The following is an 8,519-nucleotide window of genomic DNA, read 5'->3' on the forward strand; positions in this document are numbered from 1 at the left end:
CATGACAAGTTGCAAGCTTCAATTCTCAAGATTACTCAGCCAAATGTTCAGATAGTCAACAGTCGACTAGTTTGACCTAAAAGTCAACTGTAGTCAAAAGTACAGTCAAATTTCTGATTTTTTGTCAACATCAATATTTTGAAGTTACATTCATAATTTGATCAAGTATTGATCATGATTCATCAAGGAAAGTTCATAACTCAACAAAACTCAAAGCTTCTAAATTAGGGTTTTTTACCTAAAAGTCAACCGAACTTTGACCAGCCATAACTCTCACATGGAACATCATAAATTCTCCATCCAAAGCCTATTTTGAAGGAAATTGCATTCTCTAAAACTTTGTCTCTCTAAAGCCAAGTCCAAAAATGCTTCATTTGAGAGATATAAGCTAGTACATTACAGGTCCTTCTAGAAGATCGCAGAAGAGCAGTTTTTGTCAGGAGGAATATCAGCAAGATAAAATCTCCAAATGCAAAATATGTTCCGAAGTGGCTTGTAGAGGACATCTTGGGATTTCCAAAAAGTCCTAGAACATCTCCATATGATAAAAATTGAGAGAGTTATGGCTTGTACAAGTTGGGCAATTGTGAGAAAATGCACTCAACACAAAATGAAGAATCTTGGGTTTTTGAATCAATGGGCCTAAAATGTGGATCTCAAATATTTCTATGGGCTTTAAAATGATCTTTAAATTAATTATTTTATATTTATAATATTTATCTTATTTATTTGAATTTTTAATTCATTTAAATATTGAATAAATCATATAAATATGGAAAATTAGTTTTTAATCAAATAAGTGATTCCCAATCAAATTTTAGTCAATCAAAAGGGCCAAATATGTGAATAAATTCGTGGAGAGAGAAAAATTCAAGATTGAGGCCAAAAATAGCATGATTTTTCATATTTTTTTAATCACTTTCCAATCAAATATTGCTTCAAAGAATACATGATATCCAAAGTCCATTATTTAACCTAATTCCTCTCATATTTATAAGAGGAGATTGCAGCCAAATGAAAAAAAGAGGGGAGGAGAGAGCTCGAAAGAAGGCCAGAACGGTTCAAAATTTTCTCAAACTAGGGTGCGATCAAATCTTTGCTTCCAGCATTCTTCAATCGTTTTGAAGCGTTCAGGCGTATCCCTGAAGGCTCCAAGGACGCGTTTACATCCTTATCGACGCCATACACACGCTCAGATAGTCACTCCAATTCACACAGGAATTGGAGGATGCCATTGTTAGGGCATCACCACGGCCTAACTTCGAAGCTCCATGATCCGGGCCATTTTAGACGAAACTAACATGTCCATTGAATCCGCAGCACTGTATTTAGGTGATCTGGGCATTACTGTTGTTTTTTTTAATATGTTGTTGTGAGCTTTGAGTTTTACAGGTTTTGCTATGAAAATTTCTAGCCAATTGGTAGCAATTTTGCAGTTGGTTAGTAGCTAATTCTGTGCAGAAAATTGAAGGAGATAATGAACAGTAAGGCTGATACTTGGTCCACACGCGTACTCCATTTATTGGCCAGTCAAACTTCCAATTCCTCTCTCCAGCCGCGATTGGCCATACGCGTTGGTTCTGGGTCCAGTTTGACTTGGTTTTTTGATTTTCTTATTTAATACGAATTTAAAATATATTTGTTTGTGTAGATTTTATCATCAATTAACGTTTACAGTTTGATTGGCAAGAAGGCCTTTGTTGCAACCTCCAAATCCTGGGTTCGAGACTGGCTTGGGGCATTTTATTTTTAACAAGCTATTAGCTTTCAGATCTGATGCATGCATCCTCACGTGGCCATGATACGCCTTCATGCACTGCCCGGTGGATCTCTCCAAAAACAAATCTAAAGGCCCTGGGAAACGCAGCTCTACGATACACCTTCAGGAGCTGTCCACATTGGATCATAGAGCTAAGTTTTTTTATTCTATTTTATTTTCAATTACGTAACTATCTTTTATTTCTTTTCTTTTTTTTATAATTCTTTTATTACTTATTTGTTTTACTCATCTAATAATTTGTTTATATAAATAATGGTTTTACAATTATTTATTTTTAATCGAAAACCCATTTTTTATAACATTAAAAATAATTGTTTTTTTAGGTTTTTTAAGCTAATAAGTATTTTAGGGTAATAATTGCATTTTGGGTTAATTAAATTTATTTTGGGCTTTAAACCCTGATTTTATCATGATCACTAATCACTGTTATTGACCTTTGTCCCCTTCGGGGTTTCCCTTTCGCCTTGCCTTTTGACTAAATTATTATCATTTTAATTTTTGATCTGTCACGTTATAATTGTAGATCAGTCAATGCACTAACATTTTTCTTCTTCGTGGCTAATTTTCAGGATTAACCAAGATTCTTCAGCCACACGCGTTCAGATCAAAAAGCTAAGTTTCTAACTATCTTTTTGTTTAAATATCATTTTAGTTTTATTTTTCCCTTTTGATTAAAATAGGGTTTGTTCCAATCGCCAATGAATTTGTAACGCACTCCCCCCTATTATTTTCATTTTAATTTTCAGGGTCAATCGAGGGTTCGAGGAAGATCAAGGCATTCAATGAAACTAATTAATGTTCCTTCTTATTTTCTGCTTTTGTTTCCCCTTCCCCGCATGTGTTTATTGTAATAGTGTAGGACTTTTATTTTCTGCCTTTAATTTTTGCTTATTTTAAACTGCGTGGTTAGTAATCTTAGGGAGTGCAAGCCTTGAAAAAATAAATTAGCTCACTAATTATAAGATAAATAACTGAATTGAACCACGTGATTGTGCACCCACACACCTTTAAGGTGATCCCTCTTGTTGCCTGTTGCCTTATTAATTGGTTGCCTTAATTTTGTTGCCTAAAAATAGTCAAGTCCCTCGATTCCGAGGATACCTAAAGCAATGTTGCCTGTCGCCTTCAAAGTTATTGAAACTCCCTCGAAGTTGCCTCGGAAAAACAAAGATGATTGTCCTATTGCTAAGGTATCCTCGCATGATGCCTGAAAAATAAAATGACTATTATATCCTTCCCTTAGACTACCTGCCTTTTTTATGGCATGGGACAGTCTTGTGGCGAACGATTACTCTCGATGACCCTTCACATCCAATTGAAAGACTTCCTGCCCTCTTATGGTATGGATAGACCTTTTCGCCCTGAAAAGCTAAAAGAACGATTTTTAACTTAGGGTAGTTGCTATTAATTGCTTGCTCTATTTCAAATTCAAAATTCAAATTCAAACTCTTTTTCCACTAATTTTCAAATCCTTTTCAAAAGACTACGCTTATTTACAAGCTAAAGTTCTTTCTTCAAAGTTTTTACTTTTCACACCGCTTTTCAAACAATTCAAACAAACAAAGTGAGCTAAGCAATTAAGAGCCCATGGATAACCATGGATGCAAAGGGTGTCTTACACCTTCCCTTTGTATAACTTACCCCCCGAACTCAAACTCTTTTTAAAAGGTCTTTTTCTGTTCTTTTGGCCTTTCTTTAAATTGGATAAAATAAAAATCGGTGGCGACTCTTGCTATCCGCAACATTTCTTTAAAAGTCAGTTCACCGTATTACACCATGATTTTATAGAAACTTTCATGCAAGTATACATAGATGACATTATGATGAAATCTGTTTCAGATAACAGTCATCTGGACCATCTGAGCCAATCGTTCGAGAGAATGAGAAAACATGGCTTGAAGATGAACCCCCTTAAATGTGCTTTCTTTGTGCAGGCTGGGGATTTCCTGCGCTTCGTTGTCCACAAAAAGGGAGTAGAAATTAATCAAAATAAAACAAAGGCTATTATGGAAACAAAGCCTCCATCCACGAAGAAAGACTTACAGTCTTTACTGGGAAAGATAAACTTCTTGAGAAGATTCATTTCTAACTTGAGTGGACGCACGCAAGCTTTTTCTCCTTTACTTCGACTAAAGCAAGGAAAGTTCGAATGGCGTGCTGAACATCAAGAAGCCTTCGAGAAGATCAAGCAATACTTGATGCATCCACCAATATTATCTCCCCCAAGTGGGAAGAAACACGTGCGCCTGTATATTTCAGCGTCAGATAATACAATAGGTAGCATGTTAGCTCAAGAAGACGATAATGGCATCGAAAGAGCCATTTATTACTTAAGTAGAGTACTCAATGATGCAGAGACTAGGTATAGCGCAATAGAAAAACTCTGCCTTTGTCTATATTTCTCTTGTATCAAACTTAAGTATTATATAAAGCCAGTTGATGTTTATGTTTCATCTCATTACGATGTTATTAAACACATGCTATCAAAGCCTATATTGCATAGTCGAATTGGCAAGTGGGCGTTGGCCCTTACTGAGTACTCTTTGATATTTCAACCCCTTAAAGCAATGAAAGGTCAGATCGTTTCAGATTTCATTGTTGACCATGCAGCGGTTGAAAACCCTCAACAATATGTAGAATTTAAGCCTTGGAAGTTGTACTTCGACGATTCAACCCATAGAGAAGGAACCGGCGTTGGAATACTAATAATTTCTCCTGATGGAATTCCAACAAAGCTCAAGTACAAGATTGAAGGTCCCTTATGCTCCAACAACAAAGCTGAATACGAAGTATTGATTGCTGGACTTGAAGCTTTGTTAGAATTGGGGGCAACTAGAGTCGAAATTAAAGGAGACTCTAAACTAGTGATTAAGCAGTTGACGAAAGAATACAAGTGTATTAAAGAAAATTTGATCATGTATTTTGTCATAGCAAATAGGCTGCCCAAAAATTCGAGTACGTGAATTTGAATCACGTTTCAAGGGCGAAAAATCAAGAAGCAAATGATTTGGCACAATTAGCTTCAGGATACAGGGTATCAAAAGAAAAACTAGAAGAACTGATCGAAGTAAGAGGCAAGGCAATGGCTACCAAACTCTCCCCAAGTGACTTAGAGAACTCACAATTAGGTTTTGCCAACAAAGAAGAGTTCGAAGTTTTGAATATAGACGCTCTAACAGACACAAATTGGAGAAGTCCAATTGTGAACTATTTAAAAGATCCTTCGACGGACACGGAGAGAAAGGTAAAATATCGTGCTTTATCATACTTTTTAATGGGAAATGAATTGTTTAAGAAAACTCCCGAAGGAGTTTTACTAAAGTGTCTGGGCGAAGCGGAAGCATATTTGGCTCTCTCAAATGTACATGGCGGAGCATGTGGTGCGCACCAAGCGGGGCACAAAATGAAATGGCTTTTGTTTCGATACGCAATGTATTGGCCTTCTATGTTGAAAGATTGCATAGAATTTGCAAAGGGTTGTCAAGAATGTCAAGAACATGCAGGTATTCAACATGCTCCAGCAAATGAATTAAGTTCAATAATAAAACCATGGCCTTTCAGAGGTTGGGCACTAGACTTAATTAGAGAAATTCACCCCAAGTCTTCTAGAGGTCAGAGATATATTTTGGTAGGAATAGACTACTTCACAAAATGGGTCGAAGCGATACCACTTGCGAATGTGGATCAGGAGGCTATGATTGAGTTTATTCAAAAACACATTATATACAGATTCGGAATCCCAGAAAGTATAACCACAGACCAAGGATCAGTGTTCACTGGGCGAAAGATGCAAGATTTCGCCAAAGATATGGGGTTCAAGTTGTTTACCTCTACACCTTACTATGCTCAGGCAAATGGACAAGTCGAAGCAGCAAATAAGATAATAATTGGTCTTATAAAGAAACATGTAGGAAAAAAACCCAAGAATTGGCATAAAACTTTGGACCAAGCGCTTTGGGCTTGTCGAACATCGCCAAAAGAAGCTACAAACACAATGCCTTTCCAATTGACGTTTGGACACGATGCAGTGCTTCCAGTCGAAATTTACTTGCAATCAGTCAGGATCCAAAGACAAGCAGAAATTCCTCCAAATACTTACTGGGAATTGATGATGAACGAATTAGTGGATTTGGACGAAGACAGACTTCGAGCGTTGGAGATGATAAAAAGACAAAAAGAAAGGGTATCCAGAGCATACAATAAAAGGTGAAAGGTAAAACGTTTATCAGTAATGACTTAGTTTGGGAAGCTATTTTACCTATAGATCGAAAGAATCAGGCGTTAGGTAAATGGTCACCACATTGGGAAGGCCCTTTTCGAATCTTGAAAGTGTTCTCAAATAACGCTTATGAGATAGAAGAATTGGCAGAAGATCGTAGGATTTTAAGGGTAAACGGGAAGTATCTGAAAAGATACAAACCAAGCAAGCACGAAGTTAAAATTGCAAAAACGTAGATATTCAAAGGATGCTACGTAGGCCAAAATGGTTGAACAAGCACCAAAATGGCTTCATGTTCAAGAATGTTATGTGGTAAGTAAAGTAAAACACAGACAAAGCAATATCAAAATGCATTTCATTAAGATTGGAGAATACATTACATTTCTGGAAAAGATTATGTTTCCAATAACAAAAGGGACTACAGAAAAGAAATATACTAGAGATAAACAAAAGGAGGCATTCAGAAGATTTTGGATAATAAAAACTAAGGCCTATAACGCCTTCATCTAAGCCTCAAAACAAAGCACCCTCTAGTTAATCCTTTTCTCTAAGCCTTCCAAGGATAGTAGGGGCAAGCTTTCTGCTTCGAACATGTCTAGAGACCCCGAATTGCGCATTCTTCTCACTATGCCCTTTTTGAGGAACATATAGGACAAGAATCTTCCATAAGGAAGACACGTGACCACACCTTGGCGAGAAGCAGCCATGGAAACAACTTCGACAAGCCCTTTGAAGATTAGCAACGGAAAGTTTATCTTCTTTCCCTGGAGGGCACAGAGTATAAACTCCAAATCTTCCATCATGATGCTGTCTAGGTTATGGCTTCGTGGGCGGAAGTTGCCCACCAAAAGCTGGTGCCAAATCTTGATGACTTTATTACTAAAAGGGTCCTTTTCCATGAGGGTCCTCAACATACGATAGGTGGTCATGTTGATGGTGTTGTCATCAAAAGCTTCTCCAAAATTTTTGCATCTCAGCAAGTCAGAGATGGTGGAAGGAGTGATGGTAATGTGAGCCCTTCGAACCTCAGATACGATAGTGGTCCTCCCTTCCGGATCTATGCACAGAGACGCAAACATCCAGAAATCTGCTAACATGTTGGGATAAACAGATCCCTCCAGGATTTCAAGATAGAACTGAAGATGTTGGTTAGCAAAGAGTGCGTTGAAGCTGATATGGTTTTCATCAAACTCCTCCTCAGAAAGTTTGAACTCTTTCTTGATACAAGCTCTGATGGTATTGTAGGTTAAGGGTTGCGCCATTTGAGAAAGAAAAAAGATTTTGTTAAACTCTGTGTTTGAGAGGATGAAAGAGGAAGAGAGCAAAATATTGATAAGAGTTTAGTGAAAGTGTTAAGAAAGGAGTGGAAGGCTAACGCTTTATATAGAGTAAGTTGGCAATAAAACGACGGTTCATGATTAAGTAGTTGATTGGACTGCGTTTGGTATTTCAAAGAGAAGTTATGGCCTCCGCCGTTTCCCGCCTTGGAAGTTGAAAAGTAATCATGATTGAAAACTGATGCACGCACGTCTCAAATAGACGTTTTGAAAAAGGTGATGTCATCATTTAATGATGGTTACGGCTAAGGGAAGTGAAAACGTCAAGTCTAGGTTCAAGGGGCTGCGAAAGGTAATCATGTCGCGTGGTTACATTTATTAAAATCACTGTGACAAATAAAAGTGATTTTTTGCAATTGTTAAGAATTGCTAAAATACTACTCATGACAACTGCAAAATTAGATGTGCGAAAGATAAAATTGCATATAGATTTTGGCGGAAGTTCGATTACAAAATAAACTAAGTACGGAATACAAGAAGAGTAGTCTAAGGTCCAAAGTGGTTAATTAAAATCTTTGGGAAGATTATCTTTTATCTTCGAATACTGAATCTCCCATAAGGACATATGACGTTCGATCAATGCCTGTTGTCTTTTCGGTTCTTCGATCTCTGGCACTAGCTTCTGTGCCGACTCGAAGTGTCGAATCCCCGACTGCGCCACTTCAGTTAATTCATCTTGATTGGTCTTTTGGATTTCTACTTGACGAGACTGGGCATCCTTTATCTTCCCTTTGAGTTGCTCAATTTCCTGTTTCCAGGATTTGATATTCGCCTCACAATCTTCATATTCTTGCTGGTTCTTCGAATGCTCGAGCTTAAGGGTGTCAGCCTTCTTTGTTGCATTGTTAGCAGCTTCCCATGAAGAACTGTGAGAAGTCACTTTTGCTGTGAGTTGTCCGTCAATATCCCGTTTTCGAAGGAGATTAGATTGGAGTTGTTCAATCAGAGAACTCAATAAAAAAAATTACTTCTGAGACTTCAACTAGAACAAGAAGTAAGTCCACTTTCTTCAGAAGGTTGTTTAGACCATAATATTTAGTGGAATCCTTGCTGAGAGCTTCGACGAGGTTGGTCTCAAATAACCTCTCCCTTATCTGACAAAGGAGTTTAGAAATATCATCCTTGTCACCGGCACCTGCCAAGACATTAGAAGGGGTTCCAAGCCCAAGGGGCGAAGCACTAT

The sequence above is a fragment of the Vicia villosa genome, unplaced genomic scaffold (assembly GCF_029867415.1).
Source record: "Vicia villosa cultivar HV-30 ecotype Madison, WI unplaced genomic scaffold, Vvil1.0 ctg.000800F_1_1, whole genome shotgun sequence".
Taxonomy (NCBI): domain Eukaryota; kingdom Viridiplantae; phylum Streptophyta; class Magnoliopsida; order Fabales; family Fabaceae; genus Vicia; species Vicia villosa.